Below are 12,589 nucleotides of genomic sequence, written 5' to 3'. Positions count from 1 at the left end.
ATCCATCACTTCCCTGATCATTCAGCAAGAGTTGAAACTGCCAGTGCATGGCGGTATATAAACAAAATGGACACAGTGGTAGAAAAACTAGTTTTACCGTTTTGTGAAGCTTCCTGCTGCACTAGAAGTATAAGTAAATATAATTTTGGTGTCCTTATCTCCATATTACACACACAAGTTGAGGGTTTGTCAATATTCGCCTAAACTCTTTTGAACACTTATCAGTCAGCAGTGGCAGCTGTGACAGGATGACTGCTTGCTGCATACCAAATGTAGCAACACAAAGCTGTCATTCTTCAGCAGGTTATTACTTTGAAATGATTATTATTTAAGATAAATTTCTGACTTTTTTTTAAGTTGGACCTTCCTCCTAAGACTTCCAGCAGGATGTGAAGTACTTTGATGTAAATTGTATCTGTGAGCTGTACATGTAATATTAATGCTTTATAGAAGTGGATCTTTGTATTGAAAGGACATTTTATTATTCCATGTACACGAAGGTCTGAGAGATGCTACTGTTTATACTAATGCCCATTACTAAAAAAAGCTCTGAAAACATTTTGATTGGAAATTTCTACAGTACATAACAGCATTTTTGGATTAATATATAGTTCTCCAGCCTCTTTTTTTAAATCCAGATTTTGCTTTTATTACACTGAAAGGTCTGCACCATTCTGAATGCATTGAATGTCAAGGTTAGAGGTGAATAATTTCTTCAGAACCAGGAAATGCTTACTTCACAATAACTTATGAGGGTTGAATGGGGGTTGGAAGAGGAAAACTCCTTACACTGCAGATGCACATATAGCATAAGATTATTTCTGTGCCAGTATACATTTATGTATCTGATGTGATCTTTGTGAAGCTCTGCATTTCTGAGGAAACAAATGAAAACAAACTCAGAGCTAGAGATAAGCAGTGTCTGCCTAAAAGAAAATCCTGTAACTCATTAAAAGATTTGCTAATTAATTCAATGTGAATAAAATATGATGATAGCATCTATGTAGTACAGAAAGTTATTTCAGACCAACAGTTCAGACTAGAGTAAAAATAGACCAGTTTTGCTGATTTCAAGATACACTTAAAAAGTTTATCTCTGAGGCAAAACCATTTCAACCAGATTCAAAGGAGCAGATTAATTAAATGTTAAAACGGCACTGGAATGAAGCTGAAGATATTGCTGGTACTTCATCACTCTCACCCTTTACTCGCCATTCTGTAGCTACACCTGTTGAATATAGCACACTCTGTGGTGAATAATAGCAGATATATTCTGACCGCTTTGCTTATACAATGCGATGCCATAATTATTTGTGTTTAGCCTCTGAGAGAAGATGCTATTACCCAAAAGTTACCCTACTGACTTGTAATCCTGTATCAGGTAATAGATACACAAACAGTAGTATTTCATTGTCTTTTAACTAAATACTAGTTAATGGAGCTGAATTAATCTATGGTAATTGGAATATTTCCCTTTTTTTTTTCTTGTTGGTGAAATTTCAAATTCAATTTTTTTCATACATGTTGCTTATTCTCTGGTCTGTAATGTAATAAAGTTAAACTGTTTTGGTTGTGATTGGTCACAGAAACACATGGTATTGTTTCTATCTCTTGGTGCAATTAAATATTGATTTTTATACTCCAGCTTTTTGGCATACATATTCACAGAGCATGAATTTTAAAAATTGCTTTCTGCAAGTATTTGAGTGGGTGAACTAACAATTTGCTTTCTATTTGCATGCATGCTAGTGAACCTCAATCTCAGGAATGTGTGAGGAAAGTGAACACATTTTTGGATGTATTTGCATCCCTTTTGTGAATAGTCACAAGGACATTTTTTATAGAATTTGCCCAACTCTAGTCTTTTTAATTACTCCTTAGAAACTGTAAACTCAAATCTGTTCCCTCACTAAATTAGCCTCTTTCCTTTGAAGCAGCTTGCTATTTTATTGGTTATTTCCAAACATCCATTGTTAAAATAGCAGAATTTTAATTGCTTCCTGATTTGTATGCAAAAGCATTATCATTAATTACATTACAAAAAGCAAGACAGCTTCATTTTCAGAGTAACAAAGGTCCTGTGAACTAATCCTTTTAAAAATAATTTAGCATTCTCTCTGTTATATCCTCTTTAGAATATTTGTGCCTCTCTTCCTAGGTGAAGTGCTCTTTTTATACATTAAAAATTAAGAGGGAAAGTTAAGCTCACTGCAAAAATGGATTTGTGAATAAGAACACTGTTCACTGCGACTTGTGTGCCCCAATTATTTGTTCACAATTATTCAGGGAACAGATGGCTATTCATGGAAATAACTGCAAGTCTCAAGAGTTTTGCAAATTTTAGCCTGAATCATTATTGGTGTTAAAATTCCTGTCTGAGATTCACTATTCAATATTCACTGTTCCTTGGTTTACAAATGTTGATGTGATCAGAAACTATTTGACGTAGAAGGCCAATAGCAGATCACTAATAATGAGTGGCTAAAAAACAGCTGAGTGAAATTCAGAGATTCTGTTCTATGGGAAATTCTAACATTTCAACTTCTTTCTCCCCATTTCAGGAAATTCAGAAATGTCAACATGTTGGACAGTTCTGATTGAAATGCATTGACATTCTTGAAATAAAAATGTTTTGTTTAATGTAAGGCTTCTTTTCAAGTCCGATCAGCATCAACTGCGTTGCCCTACCGCAGCTGAATCTGCATTGCATTGTTGGAGATGTAGTCCTTCAGGGAACCCAGCTCATGGAAGTCATTGGGGGTCCAAACTACAACTATCATAAGTCAATGTGCTAGGGAAATGCAGTTTAATTTATTTTTAATTAATTTGAACATAAACATTTTGGGTCAGTTCAATAAAACAAAATATTCTGATTTGGGATGAACCAACTCAATACAAAATATTTCATTTCAATTAAAAATTGGCAAAACTGATTTTTCCTACTAAAACTTTTGATTTTTCAGACACTGAATTTTCCACTGGAAAAACAGTCCAGTGGAAAATTCCCAAGCAGTGCTTCCCAAGTGAGCAATTTGTGAACAACCCATAGTCTGAAAAGTATTGCTCCAAAATATTCAGTGAATATATGAACAATAAGTACATTTGAAGAAAATCAGGATTGGTTTATGAACCATTTTTAAACCAAAAAATGGTTAAACTAATAAGGAATGATTCAACCAGCTTTCAGGAAAATATTCCTGGGTCTGATCATTATATCATTTGGTTCTTTTTCATTTCCTTGTGTGGTTGTCAATTTTCAGAATGGTGAGTAACTTGGACCAAAGTAAGCATCATTACATTCTGTCTCCTCAACCCCACATCATCCTTCCCTGCTGGTAGAACGTAGGCATCACAGCACACCACCTGCACTCAAACTGAGGTTAACTCCAAGAAACAGAAAAGAAGGCATGGCCAGGGGGAATTATCACTGTACTGTCTGCCCTAATCATAAGTCATATTTTCAGAGAGTGCAAGAACAGCTCAATTTAAAACCACCCTTGGCTTCTTTAGAAAATGCATGTAACAGAGGTCATACTGGTAATGACTCCTCTGGCTAGCACTGTCAGTGCAAGAAGGGATGCTAGACTGAGGTCACTCTTACCTTGCTCTCCCTCTATCAGATATTTTGGGTACATAGTCCTATTAGAAAGAACTGCAGTACTACTACCCATTATTCGAAGAGTCATAACTTACATTGGATGGGAGGATCAGACTCTGGGTTCCCAACATTTTGCACTATACATTACCAAACAACAATTTATGATGCACCATCATGTCCTCTGTGTTTCAGGGCCTTCTGGATCAGGTCCGAGGGTATATTATTTTTCAGGGCACTGCCACTTCCTAAGTGGCTATTTTGTCCACCTTTTGAGCTGGCTCCTGCTATCTATTCTGCACATATGCTTGTGGATTTCAGTTTCCTTTGTCCTGCCAATCTGTCACTTTCTAACCTTGGTAACTTCTCCTTTCAAGGATGATTGCTTTCCTGCTCTGATTATTGGTTCCTTTGAGAGGTCTAGCCACTGCATACACAGAGGCAGCATGATACATTGTTTGTAACATCTTTTTTTTTTTCTGTGTATTCTTTCTTCTGCATTTTGTGATGTGTTTGAGACATATCAAGACACACCTCTATTGTACCACCTTCATGACAGACACCAGTTTAACAAATGTCTGGTCATCAAAACAAAGACTTATTCTTTCTAGGTGAAATGATCATTTTACAATCAGTCCTCAGCAAGGGCAGTGTGTAGCTGAATTGCCTGAAGAGCAGTCAGGGAGCATATTGCAGTTCAGGGTCACAATCAGCACTCTGGTCACTCCAGTGCTACAGAGAGGAAGTATAAGGGGTCAGTGCATACACTCCATCCCATATTGCAACCCGTGGTATCAGTATACTCTGTAGCAGGATAGGTGGGTATGTCGTTTTGTCCCTTGCATGGCCATATTTAGCCAGTGATCATCTAGCCCTCTGATGATGGTCTATTTTAAGGCCCACAAAGGTAGCAATGTCCCTTCACCTTCACAGGTTATTACTGTCTATACCATGATGAGAAAGGTACCATCTACTCCATCATGGAGGGCCAGCATGAAGAAATTATTACTCTAGAGGAATATTAAAAACCAAATACAAAGACATACATTTAAAATGTCCACTATTTATGTACATTAATATTGGTCATGTTTTCACTCATGTTTATAAGTGAATGGATTTTTTTGCTTAAAATTTATATTAGCACACGTGAACCACAGTTTTTATTGGTGCCTGTTCAGATCCATTACAAGAGACACTGATGCATAGCCTCTCTCAAATTATTGGGTGCTCAGTTCAAGAGGTGAAGCCTGAAGCAACACTGTACCATAGAGTTATACTATGTGAAGACACCCAAAGCAGTACCTATCCTGCTTCATCTTGTGACTAAATTGTCTCATGAATATGCAAAATATGGAGACTGGAGAATTATTTACAATTCAAATACTGTCACCCAAATGCACATTAAAATTAATGACTTTTGGATAATGCTAATGAATAGGAAATAATTCTGTTAAGAAAACCCTAAAGTCTGGAATATTCATGTCAATAATTAATGAATTTTGTTTTTCAAACTCAGTAGCTCCATTTCCAGTTAAGATGCAGACACTAGTTGTCTGTAGTAAATTGCCTTTTATTATGACTGATGCATCTATGCATGCAAACAGCCACATGTCAGTCGTCTTCTCAGCATGGACCTAATCAGAATCATTTTGTTCCAACGTGAAGATCCGCACATAAACTTACCATGGCTTGATGGGGGGTATTGTCTGTCACTAATTAAAAAACAAGATATACAAACGTTAATTGGCATCTATGCTGTTTGGTTATTGTGTGGCAGAATTAATACTTGAGGGGACTAGCTTTACTCTCTACTTATTAATAGTAAAAATCCTCAAATGCAAAATGTTCTTTATCATAATTGTCTCTATAAAAATAGTTTCCCCCAGCAGTATTTTGCATCTAGGCAAAGTTTGAGCAGCATTATGCAAGAGCAATTAGCAGACATTACTTTTCATGATGCTCTTGCTAATAATACCATTTTGCTACTCAAGGATTGTGGTTGTTTCAGCATACAATGCATTTGCTTTTGTGGTGGGTAGAGGACACATCATTGGATAGCATTGTACTGAATGCTTAATGAATCTAACAGTACGGTCAAGGTAGGTTAATATGCAATTTAGGTCACTAGGGAGAGATCTTGTGCCAGAAAGACAGTGAAAGAAATAAACAATATGGCAGCTGCTGACAAAACAAGGCCCCGATTTTGCAAGCACTAAACAACTACATTTCACTAAAGGGCAAAAGAGATCCTCATTGCTTAATGTATTATGTTTGGGCTTAATAAAACAAAGGTTAAAATGGATTGAAACTGTATCTTTTAAATCTTAGATTCATGTCTCTTAATTTTGCATTAGTATTATAGGATTGGGGCCCAAGTGAATTGAATGAATCCTACTTTTGGTGCATCTTAACTTTTACTTTACTGAGCTTGAACACAGAGCCAGATTTTGAAGAGAGCTTAGCTCCTATTCAGACTAAGTAAGATTGAGCCTTTCAAAGAGGCAGAGTACCCAGAAGCTCCCATTGTGATACTTTGATGGCCGGCTTTTTAAAGAAGCCCAGCCGCAGCGAGTAGAACTCTTTTGAAAATCGGGCCATTTCCTGTGGTAGCTAAATGGGAGCTGAGCTTTTTTCAAAATCTGGACCTCATTGTGGGTGCTGAACTTTTTTCAAAATCTGGCCCATGATAGGCCAAATCCTCGCTGATATAAATTGAAATAGTTTCATTGTTTCTGAGGTCAGTAATTTTCACCAGGATCAAACCCAATATTATAATACATCATAACTCTTATCTTTTCATCTGTAGATCTCAAAGCACTTGACAAAGGAGGAATAAATGTCAGTAGCCCCATTTTAGAAACTGGGAAACTGAGCCACGTGGTCACCCAGCAGGCCATTGGCAAAGCCAGTAATAGAACCTAGGTCTTCTGCACCCCAGTCAAATGCTCAGTCCTCCAGCCAATGAGGATCATTGCTTCCTTTCTTTGCCCAAATTAGAAGTCAGCTATGACTCAGGTGTTGCCATATCCATTCTTTACTGCATATATGGATGAAACAGTCTCTACTTTGACACCAGAGGAAGTTATTAAATAAATGTCATAAAAACATAAGAATGGCCATACTGGGTCAGACCAAAAGTCCATCTAGCCCAGTATTTATCCTGTCCTCTGACAGTGGCCAATGCCAGGTGCCCCAGAGGGAATGAACAGAACAGGTAATCATCCAGTGATCCATCCCCTGTCACCCATTCCCAGCTGCTGGCAAACAGGGGCTAGGGACACCAGCCCTGCCCATCCTGGCTATTAGACATTGATGGAATTTATCTAGTTCTTTTTTGAATGCTGTTATAGTCTTGGCCTTCACAAAATCCTCTGGCAAAGAGTTCCACAGTGTGCATTGTGTGAAGAAATTACTTCCTTTTGTTTGTTTTAAACCTGATGCCTATTAATTTTTTTATTTGGTGACCCCTAATTTTTGTGTTATGAGAAGGAGTAAATAACACTTCCTTATTTACTTTCTCCACATCAGTCATGATTTTATAGACCTCTATCATATCCCTCTTTAGTCGTCTCTCTTTTCCAAGCTGAAAAGTCTGTCTTATTAATCTCTCCTCATACGGAAGCTGTTCCATCATCATCAATGGTGTCATCAATAGTGTTAGATCTTCTAGAGATCCGTAGAGAAATTCTTCATTATTTAGTGCATGGAGACAAAAGGTACTTTGCAATGACCAGTGGTAACATCCTCCCGCTCTGTTTGTGTTCCATTTTTGTTTTGGAGCTGGTGGTTGGCTCTTGGTTGTTTGCAGTCTGATAAAGCAAGTCCTGATGGACACTTTTATCCAATTATAATTGTTGTTGCAAAAAACATTATGCCCACCAGAGAGGTAAGAACCTTGCTGTCAGGTATGTAACTGTGTTACGTGAATGTTTTCTAACTGTCTGGGGTTTTTTAGCCTAGTAGAAAAAATGAGCTAAGAGCAAATAATGGAAAAATATAAATAATACTTAAGTCTGAGAACAGTTACTAAAGCAGTGATGTTGTCATCCAAATGGGAATGGCCATCTTAGATCCTGCAGTCCTATCCACTAGCATGACCATCAGAGGAGTGAAGTTCTGGAACAGTTCCAATAGAACTAGTGGGGGCAAACAACCTACTAATTTTAAGATGATCCTTGATAAATTTATAAATGGGATTCTCTGGTGGGACTTGATGACCCAGCAGGTCTCTTCCAGTCATATGTCTCATGTTCCTATGATTCCCTGCAGCTCATGCAGAGTTCCACTGAAGTACATCCAAGGACCAAGGCTCAATATACTGCAGCTGGTGCCAAAGTGTCATTGAAATGAAATATTGGTGGATTCAGGATCCATCTTCCATGTGATACAGCAGTAATCCATATTCAGCTAGGGTAGATGAAAAATATTGTCCAGAGACCTGCATTTTGACACATCATTCTACAGACAGGCTTAAACTGGAATCTCACAGCTGACCTTCCCCAACATAAATTTCAGGGAGACAAATCAGATTTGTATTTTACAGAATTGTGTCCACGTGGATTCAAAATCGGAAGATGCTCCTTTATGGCACCTTATTCACCTGCGAGAGTGCATAGCAGAGCTCAACACTGAGCCCTAAATGATTTGTGTGGTTCATAGCCATAACTTCAAAATTTCCCAAACAAGGTTTACTAATTTTTTTTGTAGAAATACTGTCAAACTTTAAACCATACTTTTTTACATAAATCTTTTTTGTTCTACAGATTATGAAACTGAAAACTTTTACAATCCATTTAAGCTGTTTTGTTTACTCTTAGCACATCACTTAGCATGGACAGTGAAACTAGACTTCTCTATAGATAGTCATTTTCATGTCCTGCTTCTCATGTGTTTGCACAATTCTGCTGTTTTGGGTTATAAATGATGCAGAGGATTGTTTAAATCCCCAACCCACTCTTTCCATTAAAGTTTAATTCATAAAAATATTTCTATTAATATTAAGCCTTGTGGGTGTATGACTCCTTGTCAGTGTCCCTTTAAAATGTAGAAATATGTTCAAGATCTCAGCTGTTCATAGCAAATAATTGCATAAATGATGAACAGATTTCTCACAGAGTCAAATGAAAGCACAGAAGGTACAAGCAATATATTGAAAGGAAACATAGCACTAGAGCTCAATTCTTTAAAGAAATAAAGTGATTAAAAATTCTATTTCGTGCACAGAAAGGACACTTTCAATAATCCAAATCTATGATCAGCCAGAAACCAACTGAGGACCATGCAACCCTTGAAGATAGAAATAAATGAAATGTCTCTAAACAGCTGAAAACCAACTTACTAACTTATGGGAGTGATAACCCAGCTTTGAATTTGATTTAGTTAGTGATAAAGTACTCTGGTAATCTTGAAAAGAATATTGCAGAACATAGAGAAAACTGAAGTTCTCAGTAGGACGTAAAAAAACCCAACAGGCATAAATATGACAGATTGTGAGGCTGAATGATTATGTGACTCAGAGAATTTTGCTGCAGTCAGAACTCTGATACAATAAACTGATATATAAGTGGTTACTTTCAAATTGTTCATTTCCCTGATCAGTCTAACATCAGTTTTATATACAAATGTGAACTGTGTGTATTGCACTTCCTAGCTAGGTCTCTGCTTGCAGTTTGTATCCTTTTTAAGAGTGGAACTATGTCAAATCTAATTCTAAATGGATATCAAGTAGTTCAATCAGTATATGTCAGTGTGATTTAGGACACTACAGGGAATAAATAAGGGAATTAAATGAAGAGATATTATGGCTACTCCTTATGGTGTAATGTGAAGTTTAATAGAATGAAGAATCAGTTTTAAATATTTTTTATTTCTTCTGTTAGTGAGTCCTAAATACACTCTTTATTCCCATGACATGCTGGGAAAGAAAAGGAATGTGGAAATTGTGCCATTATAGCCTTCAACAGTAACACATCAAAAGTTGTCACAGGAAGTTGGGTACGAACCCTAGGGAACCATGGGTATAGAACAAAGGGATGTGCTGGGTATATTTACCCATGATCCTCATATTATGAGACTCCTGCTGTCTCAAAAAATCTGGTCACACAAAACAGCAGCACATGATCCTTGCCTAGAGGCAGAACCAGTCTGAGCTATAGGTCTCCCTGCAAGCTTATTTGCTTTGGTGAACCAATCTATAGACTGAATTTACTGGGGCACAAACTGTGGTTTATCAGTCCTCATAAGCTACTGGATAAATGTTGCTAACAATGGTATTGCTAATTTGGCCAGCATTCACCTGCACTGAAAATCCATTTGGAACCAAATAACTGATACAGAGCGGGTTCTCAAACTCCTTCTGACTTTCCATCCTGACGGTCCGTGCACAGCCCCATTCCCATACTGTCTTCTACAGAAACTGCTACCCTACTGCAGAATATATGCGTGATGGGGCATCCTACTTTGGGGCATGCAAGGAGTTTTCTGTGCTTTTTTCTGTTTTGGTAACAACAATAGTAACTCATTGCAGACTTCTGTCTACCCTGTGTAGAAGCTTTTAACCCTCTGAAGTACCTTTTGGGGTCTCTATAATTGTAATTTGGAAAAACAAAGAGTGGGACTCTGTTTGCATTTTCCATAAGTGAGTTTGTCAAGGTCAGTGGAGGGTGAAAAAAGACAGGTATGCCACCCTTTTGAAGAAAGCATCTGTGCTTTCACGCAAGTCTGTTTTGGTGCAACAACATGTAAGTGACCAAAACCATCAGGCATTGCATGGTTTTCATTTTCATGGGGGAATTTTGGTTGTGCAGTATTTCTGGCACTTTTTTTTTTTTAGAGTCCCAATATTTTTCCCTTGCAACTATTAGCCCAGGGATCAGCAACCTTTGGCATGCGGCCCGCCAGGGTAAGCCCCCTGGCGGGCCGGCCCGGTTTGTTTACCAGTCACATCCACAGGTTGGGCCGATCACAGCTCCCACTGGCCGCGGTTCACCGCTCCAGGCCAACGGGGGCTGTGGCAAGCGGCGGCCAGCACATCCCTCAGCCTGCACTGCTTCCTGCAGCCCCCATTGGCCTGGAGCGGCAAACTGCGGCCAGTGGGAGCTGCGATCAGCCCAACCTCTGGACAAGGCAGGTAAACAAACCGGCCCGGCCCACCAGGGGGTTTCCCCTGGCAGGCCACGTGCCAAAGGTTGCCGATCCTTGTATTAGACTTTAGCCATATTGTAGATCAGTATTTTCCACAAACTATGCTATTCATGTAGTCATGAGAGCTGTGCGATTAATTGATTTTTCTGTTCACTGGCAATTCCAAAAAAAAGTTTTAGGTGATCTGAAACTGAAATTTTTTCAAAAGTTTTGGTGAATCAAAAAGTTGAAGTGTTTTGTTTTAGAAAGTGTCCAAATGAAACATTTTGAGTGGGGGGGAAGGGGCGGCCAGAGTTTTGTTCTACTGAAACCACTTGCCAAAATCCACATGAATTTGTGAAATCTTTCAGTTGATCTGAATCTGCATTTTTTTTACCCAAAATTAATTTAGTCAAATTTTGCATCCATTTTTGTTTGTGTAACTTACAGAATAATGGAGGCTACAGCTCATGGTTTTTATAATCCGACCTCTTATTGTTGGGCACAGGTCTAGCTGCACCTCTGACTCCTCTCTGGGCTCTCTGAGTGCACCCCCTTCAGACATCAGAAATTATGCCTTTACCTGTCCTGGGGTGGAATCATGCAATTTCCCCAATTTTAAACTGGGTCCTGAGGTACAATACCCTGTGGATGAACTGAGCTTACTTAGTAGATCCATTCTCTGTGAATGAAACACCTAGAAAGGTCTACCTTCTTCAAACACTCTTGAAGGCGTTTGTGGGTGCCAGCCTATTCCTTCCAAACAGCTTCGCAGTCACACCATCCCTCTGCCTCCCATCCCCGACACTTCAGAAAGTCCTTTTAAAACTAGTTAGGGTCTTTGTTCTCCTCATTTGCTCCAGGAGTGGATCCTACTGCTCACAACCAGTTTGGTGGTCTCTAGGGTATCACAGATAGGATATCAAAACAAATGTCTCCTGAATTGTCCCATAAGTGTTTGGCAGATAGGTGGCTGTCTCGAGTCATTGTCCCATTTGTTTTTCCAAAAGCCCGATATTAAACTAACCCAACAAATTCAAACAGTATATATCCCAATATATTCATGAAGGAAACACCCCAATATCCAGCTTAACAGTACAGTACTCATAAATTATTACAGAGCAGCCCCATTTCCACCATACTTATCTCTTCAAGCCCTCTGCTTTGACTAACACTTCGGTAAAGCCAGTGCATGAAAATGTCAGACAAACTAAAGAGTTTTTGGGGTGCTTCCCCACTAATGAATCTATGCTATGAGTAAAGAAGGGTCAGTACTGAAGTGCTATACCCTACTGGCTTCAGACATTTCCAAAATACGCTATCTCTCAAAGCCTCTGTAGGAAATAACATAATATTTCCTAAACATCACTGACAGACATTGGGGCCCAATCCTGCAGTCCTTTTTCTGAGAGATTTTGTGATGGATGGTACAGAGCCTTGGGACCTCAGATGCCTCCATATTCCAATTTACCTTATGAAAGGAAACTGGGAACTCATGCATGATCCAGTGGATCCAAACTTCATTTGTTGGAGGCAAGGAAGGGAGATAGTTGGACCAGATTTCCAGAAAAGGAAAATATAATAGTGGCAACTGTGCCTTCTGGGAGGAAATTGTTTTTTTTCCTGAGGGCTTGATTGGTGACTGAGTCAATACTACAAACCCATGCAATGTACTGTTTGTTTTCTGGTTTCTGTGTTTGAAATTGTTTGAGTAAGCAATCTAGGGTCACTGAGGGCCTCTGTAAAAGGACTCTGAATTGAGCTGGTAGACAGAACAAAGAATTATGGCCTCTTTCCAAAACCAGGTAATTTTCTTTTCACTTCAAAAGGTTGGTTTGTTGTCCTGTGGGACGTATTTGGGAAGCTGGCACC

This window comes from Natator depressus, chromosome 2 (assembly GCF_965152275.1).
Source record: "Natator depressus isolate rNatDep1 chromosome 2, rNatDep2.hap1, whole genome shotgun sequence".
Lineage (NCBI taxonomy): Eukaryota > Metazoa > Chordata > Testudines > Cheloniidae > Natator > Natator depressus.
The sequence above is the reverse complement of the archived record's forward strand: the minus strand, read 5'-3'. Positions refer to the sequence as shown.